General features: G+C 32.8%; 1 long non-coding RNA gene across 1 annotated transcript; it reads left to right on the forward strand.

Annotated features, from left to right (window-relative positions):
* Positions 6,581-8,693, forward strand: LOC109849647. Its single transcript, XR_002249189.1, has 3 exons — positions 6,581-6,949; positions 7,932-8,076; positions 8,164-8,693. It is a non-coding gene; the product is annotated as an uncharacterized LOC109849647 (long non-coding RNA).

Here is a 22,572-nt window from a genome sequence, read left to right on the forward strand (position 1 = left end):
TTATAGTGTACGTTTATAAATTATAAAACATAATACTTATAAATAGTAATATTTATAAAATTATGTATATGTAAAAGATAATACAATATAATAATCTGGAAGTAGCCATTTCGGGGGGAAAAAATTTGGAAGTAGAAAAATATAGATGAATATTTAATGATTAAATAATTTGATTATACCTTCGGTTCACTTCTATTCGTTTATGTATCGAATACTAAAATATATTTATTTGCTATTAAATGAAGAATTGAATTGAATATGATCAAATATCTGGATCAATAATAATTGAATTATTTATTGACAATCTATGTAATATACTAAATCTCTTATACCATTAAAACCACCACTTGGTATTTCCCATTATTTAATTACTTAAAAAAAATGCCACTTTGCATTCTTTTTATAATTTAATCACTTTTCAATAAATCCAACTTAATATTATTTCCGTTATTTATTACACTTTATCATTAACAACTTTTATTATTTAATCACTTTTCAACAAATCCCACTTAATATTATTTCCGTTAATTAATCACATCTTATCATTAACAACTTAATAAGTGTTGTAAATATAAATACAATGAATGTGGATATTATTAGAAGAAGACTCTTCACCTACTTGTGACTTTTAGTATTCTCTTCCACATTTATATAATGTAATCCATGGAAGACAAAATGTATTGAGGAGAAATGAAGATGAATAAAATGAGATGATCACTTTCTCCCTATCTCTTTTCTTGTTTATTTACTTTTACATTTCATGTTCGATTCTTACTTTTGATATGTGATGTATGTAGATATAACAATAAGATTACAATACGTTATCAGCACGATTGTTCTAGCCGGTTTGTGATCGGTTCAGCTTCGAGAGCTTTTTGGAGCATTTGTTTGAGGAAATGAATAGGCTGAAGGGTGTTCACTGTTTCCTTGGGTTAATATCTTGGAGATGCTATCCTCAGGTGAAGTGAAAGGGGCTAGTGAACCAAATTTGTCCGATCCTACTAAAAAGGCTGTACGAGGTGGGGTAAGTCACAAGCCCACATGTTTCTTTTATATGCATGAAGCTTATTCTCATACTGATTTGCTTCTTATTTTTTACTCTGCATGATTCTCTTACGAGTCTCTTTATCATGTTTAACATATTACATGTTGATATCATATCTGTAGGAAAATAATAAATATTACTAGAATTTATTGGAATTATGATATTTGAGCTGTAATATCCATTCTATATGAAGTATGATCTAGTACAGCATGTCCTTAATATGCTAGTTCATCCAGGTGACTCTGTTCTCTTAAAATATTGATTATTCCAGTTAATTTGACAGTGTATTCAACTACTGTCCGCTATTTACTTTTGTCATGCATCTAGTATACAATTTTGTCATTCATATCTGCTGAAAATACTACAGATTAAATATGTCTCTCATATGATTAATAAGCAGAAGCAATTACCTAAAAAATAAAAAAAAAATCAGATATGGTAATTGCAAGTATAAACAGGTCCTGTAGATATTATCATTTGCTATGCCTATGACAACAATGGAGCAAGTGGATATTCACATGTTTAAATGAAATACATTTAAAACAAAATCAGATATGGTCCAAACAAGATAATTTCTTTGAACCTTGAAGCAATTTATTCCATGAACATCATGTCTTGTAATGAAGTTTAGAAATGCAACATTTTAAATGTAGTGTCAAAATCTAGCACAGTTTGAAGCTTTGCCATCAGACTATATTCGCAATTTCCCATCTTAGACCTTAATGTCGCTGTAACTTCAATATCCTAACATTGACAGAACATCAATCATGAAAAATTATCATGATATATCAATTTAATGCTATATTAGTTTCTATCCAAAATTAATATAGCAATATTAGTTTCTATCCAAAATTACCTTGGCAATGTTTTGAATCTGGCAACCTTAAGTTTAGAAGAAATGATAGCACAAACTGGTTATGTCTTTGTTTAATTTCTTCTTGCTTGATTTTGTGATGGTCATTGATCCTTTGAGCATTAAAAATTTTGTGTTAATTTTAATATCAGACTAGTTTGCCAGAAGCAAACATTTCGAAAGATAATCTTTATGAAGATCTTAGAAAAAGGAGCTTAATGATTTTGATGATTATGTGTGATCTTATTAAAATGTGATGTTGAATACTATCAATGCAAGCAACGGTTAAAGGATGTCAAATCTTTAATAAGTTTGAGATAGAGTCTCTCTTCTGGGTATACAAGTGTTATAGAACACGTGAATATTTTTGTACATGTGAATATTTCTAATTTCTCATGCACTAATCTTTCGTCCCCATGATTAGTGCACTGTGATATATGATAGTAATTATTACTTGGCATCGAACGTTCATTTTTTTTACTGGACACACCTTGTGATTTTTGCACGATTATATCTCTTGATTCTTTAAGTATCTTTGTCCAGAAGGCAAACACTTTAAATTTTCTCTCTATCAATTAAGACGTGAAAAATTAAATGCATCAGTGAAAAAGTATTCACTTTTCTGGGCAATCCCTGAAGGATCGCTTTGATCTATGGAAGCCAATAATTTGATCAAAAAAAAAAAATTCTTTTCCCTATTCCACGTAAATAATATTGTACTCCAGCAGCAGTACATGACCAAGAATTGCACTGGGCATTCTGAATTGATTAGTAGTCGTAGATAAGCATAATCAATTGATGATTAGAAATCATAATGTCAGACTAGTTGGCTTACGAGTTGTGTTTGTAGCACATGCTACAATTCAGAAAATTACTTATATGCGTGGACAAGGGGGAGGCTATGAACATAGTAGGAGATCTTATCCTGTAGTCATTTTTGGATTTTAAACCCTCGACTGAATACAATTCAACAAGTAACCTTGTACTCTTACAATAGTACAACTAAAAGCATTATGTACTAATCCTTGCATTAGTAGTTGTTAAAAACACAACCAGCTGTTGTGAGAAACCATAATGCAAATTTAATTGGTTCAGTCATAGTGCCTGAAGCACATATCATAATTCAAACTAATATTCATAAACTTGGACGAGGGAAGGTAGTGGACATTGAAGTGGATCTTATCGAGTAGTAGATCTTATTGAGGTGGTCAAGGTAAACTATTTGGTTTTTCTATATTTGGATTATATGCATTTGTCAGACAATTTTAATTTATCTTGATTTTTGCTTTAAACTCTTATAAACTTATGTGGTTTTTATTCATATGTGTATATTTTAGAATTTGTCTGACCTAAAATACACCATGTTGCGATAAGTTTGAGATTTAGGGACCCAAATTCTTTTAAATTCTGGCACGAGCGATTGGGTCATCTTGGGCAAAATATGATTTGTCGGATTTCCTTAAATTAAATGGGGCATTCAAACCAAATCCGACCAACTGCATATCACAATTTCCCACCTTTATCTAATACGTGGTGAAGAAGCGAAACATTTCCCATCTGCGTGTTCTTTATTTGCAATCCATGTTTCTATATCACCACTATAGCGTACATCTATGGCACCTCGGTGAAGGTACATACATTATTTATGAAACTCCGTCAATAATTTAGTACCTATGGCCCATGTTAGGGGATCAATTTACAATTTGGTACGCTAACTGTATTTTTATTAAAGATCAATTCTCGACATTAGGGGGAGATTAGTGCCCAAAATACAAAACAATGTCAAGAAATTCTATTGGTGAAAAAGATCTTCAATATTTATATCCACGTAATAGTCAAACTGAACCAGAAGTTCACATGATAATCTGCCAAGAAAAGAGTGACTAAGCCCCATATTCATGTTGAATATATCATTGATGATTTGGTATGCCAGAAGCATATTGTGCCAGAAGCATATAAAACATGTTAGTGTAAAAGATAAAAGTCCGCAGCAAACTAAATTATATATAGAAAGACAACCACTCACATAACCTCCGGAAGAGGCTTGTCCTGAAGACGAAATCTCCAGTAAATTACACGTGCACTTGATAATCATAATATTGGAGATGCGGAACGGCCAAATCCAATTGTTAAGGGAAATGACGAGGATTTGGTTAACATAAAATAAGAATTAAAGTGGCCACGAATTTGTGAAAAAGGAGAAATATATAATATAAATATAAAAGTTGTCGACAACATAGTTGCCTCTACATTTGCTCTTACTATCTCCGAAAATAATCTGGATCCAGAACCTAAGTCGGTAGTAGAGTGCTTGAAGCATTCGGACTAGGTGAGATGGAAAGTGGCAATTGAGGCTGAGCTGAACTCGCTAAAGTATTTTGAACCTGTAGTTCATATATCCCTGCAGGATATAATGAGTCTTCGTAAGAAAAATAAATGAGAATTGTAGGGTAGTGAGATATAAAGCGAGATTCATAGCTCCATGGGTTCACGTAGAGACCCGACATCGATTTAGATGTAAAATATTCTCCTATTAGTGATTGTATTACGTTCCGCAAGTTAATACATATGGCAGATATATGCAGTATATGTACGTCATGACCACATTTTTATATGAGTCATTAGACACTAATATTTTTATATGAAAGTCCCTGATGGACTTAAAATTCCTGAATTAAGAGAAAACAAGAATCGCAACATGTATAGCATTAAATTGCAAAGGTCGTTATACGACTTGAAACAGTCGGGTAGAATGTGGTATAACCGACTGAGTGAGTTCCTCCTGAAGAGGAGATATGCAAATAATGATGTATGCCCTTGTGTGTTTATAAAGAAATTCGAAAATGGATTCTTTATTATATCAATCTATATTAATGATATAAATGTTATTGGAACGCACAAGGAGCTTACAGAAGCTAGCTCATGCCTAAAGACGGAGTTTGAAATGAAAGACTTGGGAAAAACCAAGTTTTGTCTCGACCTGCAGATCGAGCATTTTCCCAGAAGGAATTTTTCTACACCAGTCAACCTATGTGAAAAAGGTTTTGGAAAGATTTTATATGGATGAATCTCATCCACTTAGCACACCAATGGTCATTCGATCCCTCGAAGTGGATAAAGACCCATTTAAACCCAAAGAAGATAATGAAGAAATATTAGGGCCAGAAGTTCCCTATCTGAGCACCATTGGAGCACTTCTTTATTTCGCAAATTACACCAGGCCTGATATTGCATTTGCGGTGAACTTGCTAGCAAGGTATAGTGCTTATCATACAAGAAGACAATGGAATGTCGTTAAACATTTCATTCGCTATCTTCAAGGTACAAAAGATCTTGGACTATTCTATAAAAAAAAAACCAAGATATGACATTGGTTGGCTATTAGAACGCTGGCTACATATATGATCCCCATAACGCTAGATCCTAGACTGGTTATGTTTTTTTCTCTGTGGTGGTACTGTCGTTTCTTAGAGGTCTGTTAAGCAGACTATGATGACTACTTCTTATAACCACTCAGAGATTATCGCTTTATATGAGGCCTCACGAGAATGTGTATGATTAAGATCGTTGATACGACATATTTGTGGCTCGTGTGGTCTAGCGAAAGATGATATTCCATCCAATGTCCTTTATGAGGACAATGCAACTTGTGTTGTACAAATGATCAGTGGATATGTAAATGGAACAATGAGAAAACATATTGCATCAAATTTCTTTTATCCACATGAGCTCCAAAAGAATAGCGAAATCACCATCGAAAAAGTTCGCTCAAGTGACAATCTTGCAGATTTGTTCACTAAGTCTCTGCCTACATCAACGTATGAGAAATATGTTCACAATATGCACAGACTTGAAAGACTATCTTCTTCAGGGGGAGCAAATTCTTATAGAACAATCCTGAAGATTGGGCCCTAAATGTCTATTATCATAATTTGCTCCTTTTCACTAAGTTTTGTCCCACTGGGTTTTTCTTAGCATAGACTCAGAAGATTGTCATCATCAGAGGAGCGAATTTTCAACGCAATCCCGAAGATTGTACCTTGAAGGACTATAGTTGTACTCTTTTTTCCTTTTGCCAAGTTTTGTCCCACAGAGTTTTCTTAGCTAAAGGTTTTTAATGAGGCAACTAATGCAACACAAGTTTGGATCCCGAAGATCTATAGTTGTACTCTTTTTCCCTTTACTAAGTTTTGTCCCACAGGGTTTTCTTAGTTAAAGGTTTTTAATGAGACAACTAATGTAACAAGAATCTACTAATGTCGTGTACTCTTTTTCTCGACTAGTTTTTATCCCATTGGGTTTTTCTAGCGAGGTTTTTAACGAGGCATTGACATCAGGTAGTAATGTCCAAGGGGAGTGTTGTAAATATAAATACAATGAATGTGGACATTACTAGAAGAAGACTCTTCACCTACTTGTGACTTTTAGTACTCTCTTCCACATCTATATAATGTAATCCATGGAAGACAAAATGTATTGAGGAGAAATGAAGATGAATAAAATGAGATGATCACTTTCACCCTATCTCTTTTCTTGTTTATTTACTTTTATATTTCATGTTCGATTCTTACTTTTGATATGTGATGTATGTAGATATAACAACAAGATTACAACAATAAGAAATTTAAATTGGCTCCATGTTATCTATCTTTCTCCCAAAGCATAGTTTTTTTCCCCTCTGCCTCTATCTCCGAGTATTGTTTCTCTTATCACCCTCTTGTCTGCCTACTTCTCTCCCTCTCAAAATAATCTACTTTCTAGATCAAAACAACCAATTGGTCCGCCTAGCGTTGCGCCCGCCATCGAGGGGCTCGATGGCATGATCGTCCAATGCTTATTCAAACTCCAACATTTCTTTTATGGGGATTTTTGGTTATTTTTTGATTTTTTTAGGATTTTAAAGCATGTCTTTTTTTTTCCTTTTTCTTTTTCTTTTTTCTGACTAATATTCTTGGGGCGATGATGCATATGAGTAACTTGGACATGTGCAATCTGAGGAAGGTGGATATTGCGCGCGATGAACAGTTGTTCTTATGAAATATTTTTTTTCAGTAAGTTAGCTTTTTTTTCCTACTTATTAATTGAAGAATTTCTAGTGAGGATCTATAATCATGTTCTTCTTTTTTATGTTTTCAGGACAATTAATAATACACATGCTTTTCTAAGGAGCAAATTTTTACTGGTTTTCAATTTATTTCATCACTTAGTAATGTGGAACACAACTTGAGGAGTAAACGATAGACTCAGCCTAATCCTCTTTGCGTCTCTAAACAAGATTCGGAGGATATGATACTATGATGAACCTCCACTGAAGTGTGAATCTAGGACTACAAGTTTGATAAGATCCTAAAAGTATATATTCATTTTCCTTTTCTTTTCTTTTATTCTTTTTCCAATGGAATGTGGTGTTATATGAATTTCTTGCTATTGCCTATTTATTTCCTTTTTATGGAATAAAGTGATTGAATAGTCTCTACCATGAATATGATATATCCTCTGAGAATGTTATCTCTAAAAAAGTGCATGTACTGAAAGAATAAATGCTATTATCCATAAAAAATGAAAGATTTAATGTTAATTGTGTGCGAGTAATTTGATACTAGCTGCAAATATTTTCTATTGCTCGAATCTTTTTAATTTTGTTTGTGGTTTTGAAGACTTGTCCAATTTCCAATAAAAGCATGTTATCCAACAAGAGTAACTAAACAATGCTTAACTATTCACTAATTTACTCTTTACGTGATACATTTCAAATTTGAACTGGAATTTGTTACTTTCATGAATAATTTTTAACAAATTCTGATGTATGTATCGTTTGCTGAAAGCGAGAAACCCTTTGGTTTTCACTGGCTTACTTTTTTTTAAGCTCTAAAAAATACCACTCTATTTTTATAAAAATATGTTGGCTAGGACTTCAGTTGCAGGCCACACATTTTGCTGTTCTTCCCTTCTCTATGTCATCAACATTGTTTCCAAGAAAGTTGTACGGTCGTAACAATTTTTTTTTTTTTAAAATATGTCTCTTATCTGTAGCCTGACTGAAATGCCAAGGTTTAAATATGAAGACGTATACAAGCTGCTCCTACGGTGGACGAACCTCCAACCACATATTAATTGTAGATGCAATTTGTAGGTACTGTTGATCATATTTTAGCTCCTATGGACAACTTCCTGCTCAGTACGTTGCTTCCACTTTTTATCAAAATAGAATTATCGAGAAAATAAAAAGTGCATGCTAATTACTAAAATATATTGTTATTTTCAGAGAATTTTACGTTTGCGGAGGTGAATTTTCATTTCCGCAAGGGATGGGCGATAGAGGGGTGGGAGCAAAAGGAATGGAAACCTTTTTGGGTTGCTTCGTGTTTCCTCTGCTACTCTTTACAAGTTTGCTTCTTTGATTAAATATTTAAGTTGCACAGCTTTTGCTTGTAATGATTTATGGGGTTTTCTTGATGAGACATTTTGATATAGGTTTTTATTGGTATCAAAGTCAGACTAGATAATTGTTGCCTCATCCTGCATATTAAAAAAAACAACTAAGATTAGCCCAAGAACGGGGCATATGTATAGAATAGGTTATCTGCTTTTCAGAAAGACGCCAGTTGACTCCAAATACATTGATTCTCAAGTCCTAATTTTGACCAATCTCATTTCATGTGATCACTATGGCCCCAAAACGTCGTCCCCCTACTATAGTTGGGCCTGAGGGACAACAACTTGATCAGGCTGATCTTGCAGAAGCGATTAGGGAGTTAGTAGCTCATAATCGTCAGAGGATGGGCAACAGCATGTTGCAAGGTCTGGTAATGTGTTCGATTTTTAAAAGTTTAACCTGCAACACTTTGCTGGGACTGAAGGTGGATATGAGGCCGAAACGTGGTTGCAGATGATGAACCGCCTGTTGAGAGCATCAAAAATCTTGGACGAAGATAGAGTCGATATTGTACAGCTGTAGCTCTCAAATGTAGCTAGAACCTGGTGGCATGTAAAAGAGGAGAAGCTTCCTAAGCCGATTTCATGGGAGACGTTCCGGGAGAGCTTCCTAGCGACATTTTCTGTAATGACCGTAAAATTTTGATACTAGTTAAAATAATTTTTTAGTATTTTAAAATATTTAGTTATGATTTTTAAAAGAGTATTTGTATTTTTCTCGATCTTCTAGAAATTTTCTATGATTTTAAAGTCTAAGTTTTATATTTATTTAAATGGTTTTGATATTTATAAATTAATTTAGTGCAATGAAAATTTCTGGGATTTATCCGTTGTGTTACTGATACTATTATGTATTATTTTAAAATAATACGTCGTATTATTATTACTATTACGTATTAATTCTTGTATTATGTTGAATTATTAATTACGTATTATTTGTGTAAATTATTGTATTATTTTAATTATTACGTATCAGCTGTCGTATTAGCATAACTGGTATGTTTTATCGTGTAGATAATTGTCACATAATTATTTGATTTTAAATGTAAGTAAATATATTTTTATTATTATTTATTCTCGTTTAATTATACAATATGTGTATATTTTGACTATTTCGTATCAACGGTTATATTAGCATAACATGTACGTTTTTATTTATAGATAATTATTCTGTAATTAGTTTAATTTTTTTATACTCGTAACTATTTATTTAATTATTTTCGTTTAAATACCTGAAACCATTTGAAAATAATCCAAGCTGTTGCTCCCCGTCAAACCCCCAACAACCATCCCCTCATCACGTTTTCTCTCTCCTTTTTTTTCTAAGAAAACAGCTATCCACGCGCATCCTCCGTCAATATTTTATTTTATTTTAATTTTTTATTCAAAATGTTTTTCTATTTAAACCATGCCCCAACACTCCTCTCGAACACACCTCTCTCTCTCTCCTCCATTTCCCAATCTTAACCCAGTTCCCTGCTCTCTGCTCTCTCTCTCTACTCTCTCTCGTCTCGTTCTCTCTCTCTCTCTCTCCTCGTCTCATCGTCGAGTTCTGCTTGAGCTCTGGATCGTCGCTCTCCATCTGACACGTCAGGCCCTTCGCGTCCAACTTCTCGCGACCAACGCCCAGCGCGCACAGCGCGCTCCCATACTGACCCCTCCTCTCTCGCGATCCTCCGCCACCGGCAAGCCGCAAGTCCACACCGCGCCACAATACCGCTTCCCAGCCACCTGTTGCCTTCCCCCCCTTGCCGGCAGCTTGGAGCCACCCTCCGCCTCCCCTCGGCCGTTAACTTCGCAGCCGCTTCATCTCCGCCCGCAGGAGCCGCCCTTGCCGCCCTGAGCTCCGTCGGCGCTTTCCTCGCTGCCGTTGCTGCGCCTAGGCCGCCGTGAGCAGCCTGACTGCTGCTCCCTCCGACGAAGCCTCAGCAGCGCCCGTCGCTCGCCAACAGCGACCTCCGACCAGGGCTGCTGGCTTCCTGCCGGACTATCGTCCCCGACGTCGTCTATCAACCCTTCCCACGTCGTCGTCCTCACCAACCCCACCGAACCCGAGCTCCTCCCTCGCTACAGTTCTCAGACCCGCCCGAACCCTCGCTCCCGAGCTTGACCAGCGACCCGCAGCCTTGGGCCCGACCGCGCTGTTGACGAGCCACCCCCTTGCACGTCAGCGTCGATCCGTGCGACGAAATACCAAGGCAAGATCCCTATTCTTGCTCAGTACAATTTTAGATTGATCACAAATTAATTACGAATAAGAACTCGTTACCCGAATAATTACTCGTTACAAATATAGAACTGTCGTGAATATATTGAACTGAGAACTATAACGTATAGAACTGTTGTGAACGAAATAGACTATGAACAATAACGTATGACCATTCACATTGTAATACATATACTGTGATGACCTGCATGGATTTATTTGACGAATGATATTAAAAAGTACTAAAAATAATATTTTGATAATAGATACTGTAAAGATAAAATAAAATAAAATTATTTTAGATTAATTTATAATTTTAAAGAATTTATTGACAAAATAATCAATTTAAAATAATTACTATTTTGGTAAAAAATCATTTTTGAGTAATTATAATAAATTAATAGAATTTATTTGACAAAAGAATTATTTTAGAACAATTATAAATAATTTAAAAGAATTTATTTTAGAATAAGTATCAATTTAGAATAATTTCAATAATTTAAGAAAGTTTTATAAAAGAAATTATTTTAGAACAACTATAAATATTTTTAAAAGATTTATTTTAGAAAAAAGGGATTATTATGAATTTTTCATGATTTATGTTTCTTAATTTTAATTATGTGATATGCTATGATCTTGTTGTATATGATTAGTTGCATTTATTACTCTTTTTTATGCTTGAGATCCTTTAGAAATTCATGACTAGTGTGGCCTGATGTGTCCTGTTTAAGACTTAGAAACCTGTGTGTATGAAACTTAGAAAAACAAGAGAGTTGGGATGAGAAAGTCATAGTTCATGTGATCGGATAAGACTGTTGATGTATCTTCCAGGCTCGCGCCAGTGGTTGGTGTCGTCACTGGGGTTGGTTTGTAGGGCTAAAGTGAAGTGTGTACATCACTTTGGTCAGTGGGAATTTATTTCGTCACCCGAGTTCTGTTTGAAGTTCGGACCAGGCAGAAATGGATTACGTGCAGTCCTCTAGGCCGTATGTGTAACGGGATTGGATGCACGTAGAGGATTTGTGAACAGTCAGTTATCCGATGACAGGAGCGTTGACTCTGTGTGAGATGTGACCAGTGACCTGTTATAGAATGGCTAGTTACATGACCTTGTTTCTTGGCTATGTATGAATTCTTGTGAGATACGGACCAGTTATGTTTCTTTTCATACATAGATTAGGATTAATATTTAATTATCTATAATTTAAGACATATGGTATATACATGAGGGTTTCCTTGTTTGGATTATTTCGCTCGACGTACTATGTCTCGAGTTGTAGATTTTAAGTATTAATTCCATCTAGTGTATGACTCTGTACTTGGATGATTATTCTGATTGCTAGCTGCATGATCGACTTGTTACTTGGTTGATTTTCTTAGATTTATTCTGATTATTCTAATTTATAGTAGTAAATCATTTTAGATTATTAGTATTTCAGTTGCATCTTTCCATTGTTATTACCATTATTGCATTGGTCGCACGACCGTTCTATTCTTCCTTTTGTGATCTTGCCGTGTGCCATACACGCTGACGTACACCTGTTTCCTCTGATGTACGTCAGATTTATATGACGATCAGCTTCAGTTCGGAGTCGTACATGAGCCAGAGGATTTCCCGCAGGAGTGCTCTGCAGACCGAGCAAAAGAAGTCGAAGCTTAGTTATTAGTCCTCCATTTACTTTTGTAGCACCTTGCATTCTGTTGATCGATGCATTTTATATTTTCTATCATTTCTTTCAGATAGTCTTGTATAAGGGCATGTTGACCCGAATATTATGCTTGTGATGATATTCAGTTGTGATATGTATATTTTCTGTTCTGAGTTGTTTATTATATTAGCGATACTATGATCGGGAACCTGTGCCTTCGTTTGTATTTCTTGACGCTTAGCGTATTAGATTGAGAAGACGGGGTCTAGCACTTATCTCTCCTCAGTCTAATACGTCGCGGGCTTGCTCGTGTCCCGATTTCCTGGTATTTTGGGAAGCGGGGCGTGACAGGTTTTAGTGGTAGCCCACGCAGGTCACAGTCCCGGTCACGATCCTGATTTCCTACCAGTGAGAATATAATGAATAATTTGGACGCATATCATATTTCATCCGTAAGAGTATACCTTAGCCCTTATCCTAGTATCTTGACCAATCTTGTATTAGTCCCTACCTTATCACTTTTTGACTCCGGAATTTCCCACTGTTTCTTGTCTCGTCACTTCCCGATTACACTCTTTTCGTATAACTTCTCTTTCCTCGTACCAGTCATTATTTTATACACTATGTTTTCTTTGATTTGACTTGTGTATCGTTTGATTGTATTAATTTCTACATTATTTATTACACTATTTTATGTATCACACGCAATTTATATTGCATATTTTTAAATATATATATATATATAGTTGTTAATTATTTATTAATATTATTATTCTGAATATCTTACAAATATATGCCATAATCTTCTCCCTCTTAATTTCCTCTAATTTGAATTCCTTCCAAATTCTTTTTCCCAATCAGCCATAATCACTTCCAATCAATTCCCTAATCACCATTTAACTATTTCCTATTTACTCCCGTAATTCTCTCTCATACTTTCCTTTTTCTCTCTCCCTCTCATAATTCGACAGCTCAACCTCCTCCTGTTCATTTTTAATTCCCTGCTCTCTCTCTCTCCAATTATTCTCTTCATCTCTAAGAACTGTTGGACCCTAGAGGGGGGGTGATTAGGGTCTTATGCTAATCTAATCCGATTTTATGCCAATTAATATATTAACAAGTTATATTCTTGCAAGATAGATATACAAAGAGTTAAGTGCAAGAATATGCAATATACACAAGGTGATATATCCTAGCAAAGAGGTATACTATATGATATATGCAAGGATATATAAACTAACACAAGGGTAAACAATATGAACTAGATAGTGGATCATATAAATAATGAGCTAATGACAATGGCGACAAGAATTATAAACACAAGTATAAATAAACGCCAAAGCACACTCAAACACAAGATATGATCACGGAGTTCGGACCTTCCGTCCTACGTCTCCGCTCCCCACTCCCGGGGAGAAATCCACTATCAACCGGGTTTTCTACGTTCACCCGAATAACGTTTACACCTCACAGTATCGGTTTTCAACGCTCACCGATCAACGTCACTCCTCACACTCGGTTTCTAGCTCACCGAAAACCTCACTACACACTCGGTTTCTAGCTCACCGAAAACCTTACAACACTCACAATGTAACAAATATAAATTTGTTCTCTACAATAGATGAGAACACAATGAAAGCACAACTCAAAGTTACAATCTCTCACCACCCAACTATACTATGTATGAAAGATACAATAAGCTCAATGTGGGTGTGTGTGTAACAATGAGTAAATAAGATCAAATCAACTAAACTCAAGTATGAAATCTAGCTTAAGAACAATGATAATCAATCAAGTATATAAATGTAAAGCTAGAGTTTGAGTTTAGAAAACTTCTCAATTTGATAACAAGAGATGGAGGGATGATAGTTGGAAGCTCAAACTTCAATAGATAATCTCCTCAAGCTCTTGTGGAATTTTGTTCACCAAAACAAACTCTCAATTTGCTTAAAAGCTTTTTAAACACACTTAAACCAAACTAAAACCCTTGTTAAAAGCTTTATTAAACTTGATTAAAAACTCTCTTGGTTTTTCTGAAAAGACATCAGCAATGGGGTATATATAGGAAGAGGAAATATCAGCAAAAACCCCAAAACAGAAAGACCAAAATGCCCCAGAAGAGTCAGCTCAGAAATAGCCGTTAGAAGTCCAACGGATCTATTGTCGGTCGACCGAAAATTCCGTCGGTCGACCGATGAGAGCAAAAACACGAAGAAAACTTTCTGGACCATCGTCGGTCGACCGGAAATTCTGTCGGTCGACCGATTTGAGCTCTCGGTCGACCGGACCGGTCGACCGATGACTCTCTGGAAAAATACTGACGAATGGTCAATTGACCGGTCGACCGTACCGGTCGACCGAAAACTGACATTCCAGAAAAAATCGGTTTTAGAGCTGATTTTAAAACCCTGTTTAAAAATATCAAATAAATTCCAAAAAATGTAAAACTTTGGGGAATGATTGTAGACATGATAATAAACATGCTACAACGACTGGTTTCGAAAAAGGACTTCCCAAATGAAAAATATCATCATTTTACAAAATAGTCCAAAACATGAAAATATGAGATACTTGAATTTTGATGTTTTGACATAAACCAACATTTTGAAACTTTGTGAAATGTTTTATAGACTTAGTAAAACATGTATAAACTGATATTAAAGTCTACAAACTAAGAATACAATATTTTCACAAATACAATAGAAAATGAAACCTATGAGTATGTATATGAAAATATATTTGTTTCATATCTATGTAGATAAACCAAATCACAATAAACAATATGAAACATGTAATTTCATATTTATAAACATGAAAACTAAAACTTGTGTTGTATATATATGTGACTACATATATATACAAGGAAACCAATAAAATGTGTGTGTATAGATAATTGAGCTTAGAGTACTTAACACACATAATATAAATCCTAAACTACATTACCCAAGCAATCTTGATCTTCAATTAAGCTTGACTTGGTACACGTTGCCACAATTCCGCCAACCTCCTCTTGATATGATCGTGTAGGCTTAATCCATCCAACCTCCAACAACGTTGTTTGCCTAGAATAAATACGAAAACACAAATACTAGACAAACAACATTAGAAGTAAATTGTTTGTTAAACATCATCAAAACAAGAAGGCCAACAATCTCCCCCTTTTTGATGATGACAAACAATTTACAAAAAGGATATATGCATGAAAGGAAATGAATATATACTGTATAATATATCATGCATATAAACAAGAAAGAATATAAACAAGAAAGAATATACTCACAATATTTCTCCCCCTTTGACAACATCAAAAAGGGGACAAAGGAATAAGAGAGCGAAAGCTCCCCCTATCAATAAGCACGGGTGAGTATCAAACATAAAAAGATATAGGGATTGCTCCCCCTATCAAAATACCATATAGAATATATGAAATGAAGATCATGGCATACATATGTGAGTAAGCATAAATGCTAAACACAACTCACATACAAAAGATACATATGTGAGCAAGCATAGGTGCTAAAAAATAACTCACATACAAAACGATAATGAGAACATAAAAGCCGATGTATAAAATAGATTTATGAAATCAAAAGAAGAGAAACATGAGATTCATGTAAAAAGTTTTCAAATGAAAACAAATCAACCAATTGAAATCATAAATCAAAGTTTAAATCATGAAACCAAATCATCATTGATTTTCAAAAATCAAGAGAGGCAACTCTATCTAGCTCTTGAGCTAGTATTAGCCCATATGAACATTTTAGCATCCGGTAAACATAATTTGGGAATAAATACCCAATAAATCCGGAGGGTTATATAAACGTAGTCCTCTCATGAAAGCAAATTAAATAATCAAGAAAACAAAAGATTTTAACCAATAAAAGGAATTGTTTTCATAAAAGTTTAAAATATATTTTTCGAAACCAAGAAAAAGAAAAAATACTAAAATTCTTGGATTTAAAAATTATTTTGGCACCCGAGTATTCTTGGTGCCGGTTTGTTTAGGGACATGACCCCTATCATTAAAGCTCAAAGTCCTAGGGTTATGAACCCTCTTGGACATATATGGTGCACGGGATCGGTCATAGCAATAATTACTTAAATGACCCTTCCGATTGTAATATGTACAATGGAAAGGAAGCATTTGCTTATGTTGACCATTAAAAGGTGCACGTGGAACATTAGAAATATTTGCAAACATGGATGATCTTTTAAAATTGTTTTGCAAATGTGAAACTCTCTTTAAATCAAAACAAAATTTGGCCAAGTGACCAAATCGACCACAAAAATCACATTTGTACACATGGACATGTTTATGATGATCTATATGTGTGTGTACATATGAATGTGATGAAGGTATCTTTTGAGATGCACAATAAGGATTAATATTCTTATGTTTCTGTGCATCATAGCAAAATTTACCTAAGTGTCCTTTACGGCCGCAAATAGAGCATTTATAAATTTTGCTATACATGTGTGCATAGTGAGTGTTTGATTTGGAAGTGTTAGCATGGGACTTTGCACACAAGTCCATAAGCTTATCATTTTTCACAATGCATGCTTTTAAGCTCTACTTCTTATGACAATGCACACATATCTCATGATGAATTGAATGATAGAACTTCATTTCTAATAGACTCTACTTCTAGCATGTCATTTTCTTTTTCATGAGTTAAAATAGCAAAGTTTGAAAGCAATGAATCATGATCCGAAGTTAATTTATCATTCTTTTCTTTGAGGATCACATTCTCATTAGAAATATTATCAAACTTAGAAATCAACAACTCATGATCGGATTCTAAATTATCATGCTTGCATTTTAAATTAATAAAATTATTATGCAACTTAGTGTAGGCATGCATTAACCTATCATATGCACAAGCAAGTTTATCATTAGATAAATTATTTATAGATTCGAACTCGCAAACCTCACTAGGGCTATCGCCTAGTGCACGTGTGCATGACGCTCCACATGAACTTGAAGCCGGATCCGCCAAAACTTGTTGGATCGCCTCCAAGTCCCCTTGATGTGCTTTAATTAATTTCCATAAGGTGTAAGCACTATCAACATGAACAAACTTGTTCGACATAGATGAGTTAAAAGCATTTAGTAAATATTCTAACAAAATGTTGTTCATAGTAAACATACAATGATCATTTTTATTCCACTTGGATTTCTCCATAGTGGGCACAATATAGGCATCATCTATAATTTCTCATAAATCAAAGTGTTTAGATTGAACAAAAAGTTTAAATCTAACACACCATTGGGCATAAGGGAAATTATCTAACCTAGGAGCAATATTAATGGCATAACCTAAACCATGCATATCCATAATATAAAAAGCAAGCAAGATACAAATAAAAGCTCAAAATTAGATTAGCACAATAAGCTAACTTGGATCTTTAACTCAAGGCGATTAGACCTTAAATCAAAGAGCACCAAGCTCTGATACCAATTGTTAGACCCTAGAGGGGGGGTGATTAGGGTCTTATGCTAATCTAATCTGATTTTATGCTAATTAAAAATAATTAACAAATATATTCTTGCAAATAAGATATGTAACAAATATCCTAGCAATGATATATACTATGAGATATATGCAAGGATATATGAGCTAACACAAGATGATATATCCTATCAAAGAGATATACAATATGATATATGTATAGGATATGTAAACTAACACAAGGGGTAAACAATCTAAACAAGATAGTGGATGATATAGATAATGAGCTAATGACAATGGCGATATAAGATATGAACATAAATATGAATGAACGCCAAAGCACACTCAAACAAGCAATATGATCACGGAGTTCGGACCTTCCGTCCTACGTCTCCGCTCCCCACTCCCGGGGAGAAATCCACTATCAACCGGGTTTTCTACGTTCACCCGAATAACGTTTACACCTCACAGTATCGGTTTTCAACGCTCACCGATCAACGTCACTCCTCACACTCGGTTTCTAGCTCACCGAAAACCTCACTACACACTCGGTTTCTAGCTCACCGAAAACCTAACAATCTCACAATGTAACAAATATAAATTGTTCTCTAATATGGATGAGAACACAATAAAAGCCCACACTCAATGTTACAACTCTCACAACCCTAATATATTATGAATGCAAATACAATAAGCTCAAGTGGGTGTGTGTAAACAATGAGTGAAATCAAAATCAAAACTAAACTCAATTAAAATCTAGCATATAGAAATTATAAACAAAATAATAAATAGCTAGAAATGAGTTTAGAGATTCTTCTCTGAATAACAAGATGGAGAGATGGAGATTGAAGCCCAAACAAGAAGATGATCTCCTCCACTTGTGAAAACTTCTTCACAAACAAAACAAACCCTTAAACACACTTTAAACCCTTGTTTAAAACTTATTTTAAAAACTTCTTAGATACTTGAAAAGAGATCAGCAATTGGGTATTTATACCCACTCAAGATCTCAAAAAACTGACATACTCAAAACCTGATTTTAAAAGAGAATTTTTGACTTTTGGAAAATTGTTAAAAATAACAAATAAAGTCCAAAAATTATGAAACTTTGGGAAATGTATATAAACATGAAAACAAACATGTTACAAAAAGAATTTTCCAAATTGCATTTCCCATTTGTGAAAAATCATCATTTTGCAAAATAGTTCAAAACACGAAAATGGAAACATGTGAATTTTGACATTTTGGCTAAACCATGTTTTGAAACTTTGCACAATGATTATATACACTTAATAAAATATGTATATGCTTATTGTAATGTTTTATAGACTTAGTAAAACATGTATAAACTGATATTAAAGTCTACAAACTAAGAATACAATATTTTTACAAATACAATAGAAAATGAAACCTATGAGTATTTATATGAAAATATATTTGTTTCATATCTAAGTAGATAAACCAAATCACAATATGAAACATGTAATTTCATATTTATAAACATGAAAACTAAAACTTGTGTTGTATATATATGTGACTACATATATATACAAGGAAACCAATAAAATGTGTGTGTATAGATAATTGAGCTTAGAGTACTTAACACACATAATATAAATCCTAAAGTACATTACCCAAGCAATCTTGATCTTCAATTAAGCTTGACTTGGTACACGTTGCGGATGAAGCTTGAACTTGATCTTTAACTTGAATTGTACGATGCTTCACTCCACAATTCCGCCAACCTCCTCTTGATATGATCGTGTATGCTTAATCCATCCAACCTCCAACAACGTTGTTTGCGTAGAATAAATACGAAAACACAAATACTAGACAAACAACATTAGAAGTAAATTATTTGTTAAACATCATCAAAACAAGAAGGCCAACATACTTATCATCTGTCATTTACCTATATTCTAGATTATTATATATTGATCGTATTTTTAGTGGTATACATTAATAAGTTCATGATTTTAATATTCTATATACGCATTACATTCTTATTCTTTATTTTATTCAACTCAATATATTCGGTACATAGTTCTCTTATCAGTTTTGTCTTACTTAGGTTGTTTTAGTATGTTCATATTGGTTTTGTTATTTTAAGAGCAATGTATTTCTATTTTGATATTCAAACATTTATTCATATTGTTAGGTTTGGAGTTGAGCTACTAATTATATAGTTTTGTTACATTATATCATATCATTAGTTATTATTTTTATATAAAAGATAACCCTAAACAGCGTTGTGGGTATGTATAATATTTACTCATGAGTTGTTATAGCACAATTACCTATTATAGTTGTTTGCTTTGTTTCCGATATGTATTATTATTTCATTTGTGACTATATACATTGTATACACATATTATTTTCAGTATTTATTTTATAGTGTTTTTTTAGATTTTTTTTCTGTGACGTTGTTTGTTGTTCATTCTCTATTTCATTATTTTGTTTACTTTGTGTTGTGTTTTACTTTTCATTCTTTTATACATACTATTCATTTTTCATTATAGTGTATTCATGTATACTATTATATTTACGATATATATTTTATTAATTTATAGTCATTCATCATTTTAGTATCAACTTTGTCTAATCGTGTTCTGTTTTATGTATTATCAATGTGTATGTTCACATGTCCATCAATCATTCATGATATATTTATCTACAATATATCAGTGTTTTTATTATATGAATTTATGCTCATCTTATGTTTTTATTTGTTTATAAATCTATTTTATTTTTCATAATTCATGTTTTATGTATTATACAACTTTATTTATGAATACTTATATTGATTGTATTTATGTGATTTTGATTACTATGCCATATATTGCTACATCTGGATTGATTTTATACAGTAATGATTATTAATATTATATCTTGCTTATATTTATTATTTACCTTATGGATATTACTAATATTTTTGATTTATTATATTGTTTGTCGAATACATATATAATTATTTCCTTATTATGCTTTATATAATATGATTATTTTGAATCACTTGTTTACTCTTATGTCTATTTTATCATATAATATTTTGTGACTACTTCCATCATAATTTATCTCGTTAGCATGACTAGTACTATGAGTATTCACACTTTTATGTGCTTATTATTATGTATATGTTTTCATTTTAATGCTTATTATACATGATGATTTATTGTTGTACACATCATATGGTTCTGAATCTTGTTTATCTTTTTGCTTGATATCTTTTGTCTTTATGCTTTAAGTTTATTTGTGTTTCTTTGAACCTGTCTATGATTTCGTATTATTTACTTTATGCTATATAATTGTTGTATGCTAATAATTATTGTGTATCATTTCATTATGCTATTGATTATTATTATGATTTGCCTTTGTTTGTTTGTCTATATGTATTGATGTGTTTTTATCTTTTGTTTGTTTGTCTATATGTATTGATGTGTTTTTATCTATGTTTATTTCTTTTACTTAATACTATTTTGAATTGTGATTATGTGTGCTGTGTATACATTATTATAATATTTATTGTCCTTTTGTCTGATTTATTATGCATTTTTGTCTTATATCTTGTGCTTTCTAGTAATATTACATGATACATTTGTTTATGACTCTTTGAATATTGATATTTATTTATTTGTATATCTCTATTTTGTACTTTCGCTGTTATCATTATCATGTTCTATCTTTACTATTTACTATATTTGATTATTATATCTATGCTTCCTTACGTGCGTTTATGTTTCTAACTGCTTTAGACATGTGTTGCTATAATATTATCTTTAAACTTTTTAACATAATTATAATTTCTTAATTTCGATACTTGTGCGTTATACGTCTTATTTGGTTGAATGCGATTTGCTGATTACATCATGTGTTTTGTTGTAACTATACTTTTGTATATCTTGAATGTTTATTCTACTAACTGATTGTATGACATTGCTATTGTAATTTGATATATTTTATTATTTTCATGTCTCTTATGTTGTACATTATGTTTATCTAAACTATATATACGTTGATTCTTTGCTACTTTGTTTTGCTTATATAATCTTCAAGTGTTCTTTTTTGCTTTTGCTTGTATATGGTTCACCTGTTATTTGTATTGTATTTTCATGTTTTTGTGTTTTAGTATGTGTATTATCTGATTTCGTATAAGCAATTTATATTTTGTTGAGATCCTTTTGTCATTTATCTTCTTTATGCTTTTATTATTTATATTGTTGAGTTGATATGCTTTATCATATATTCTAGCTTCTTTATGCTTTTATTATTTATATTGTTGAGTTGATATGCTTTATCATATATTCTAGTGATTAACAATTTTTGAATCATGTATTTATATCATATATCACATTTTGTATGTTATATGTTTGTTATATTTTGCTAATCCTGTGTTATTGATTATGTTTTAACACCGTGATATATTGTCTTATGATACTATATTAATAATATCATGTTGATCTTATATTTTTCTGTAATTGTATATTGTTATTGACTTTTTACTGTTATGCTATGTTGACTAATACTTATATTTTTGCCTATGCCTAGATGCTGTGTTATATTATAATTTGATACGTATTAACTATTTATTTACAATATACATGCTTCTTTATGCATGTGCAATCTCTTTCAATTATATGTTCACTCTTTTTATGTTATACTTATCTCATTCTTATTATTCATACTACATATCGGACTTTATTATGACCTTGATTTGCTTTATAAATTTGCATTGACTATTCACTTTGATTCTTTCAAATTATTCTCTATCGTGTTTTGTATAACTTATAATATACACATCCAGTTTCTCATTCAACATTTGCCCACATATTTGTCATGATGTGCTATGACCTTATTTCAATATTTCTATCATTAGGTTCTTTATACATCACCATTATTTTAATTCCGAGAACGGAATTTTTTTTAAGGAGGGTATA

Source organism: Asparagus officinalis, chromosome 7 (assembly GCF_001876935.1).
Source record: "Asparagus officinalis chromosome 7, Aspof.V1, whole genome shotgun sequence".
In the NCBI taxonomy this organism is placed as follows: Eukaryota; Viridiplantae; Streptophyta; class Magnoliopsida; order Asparagales; family Asparagaceae; genus Asparagus; species Asparagus officinalis.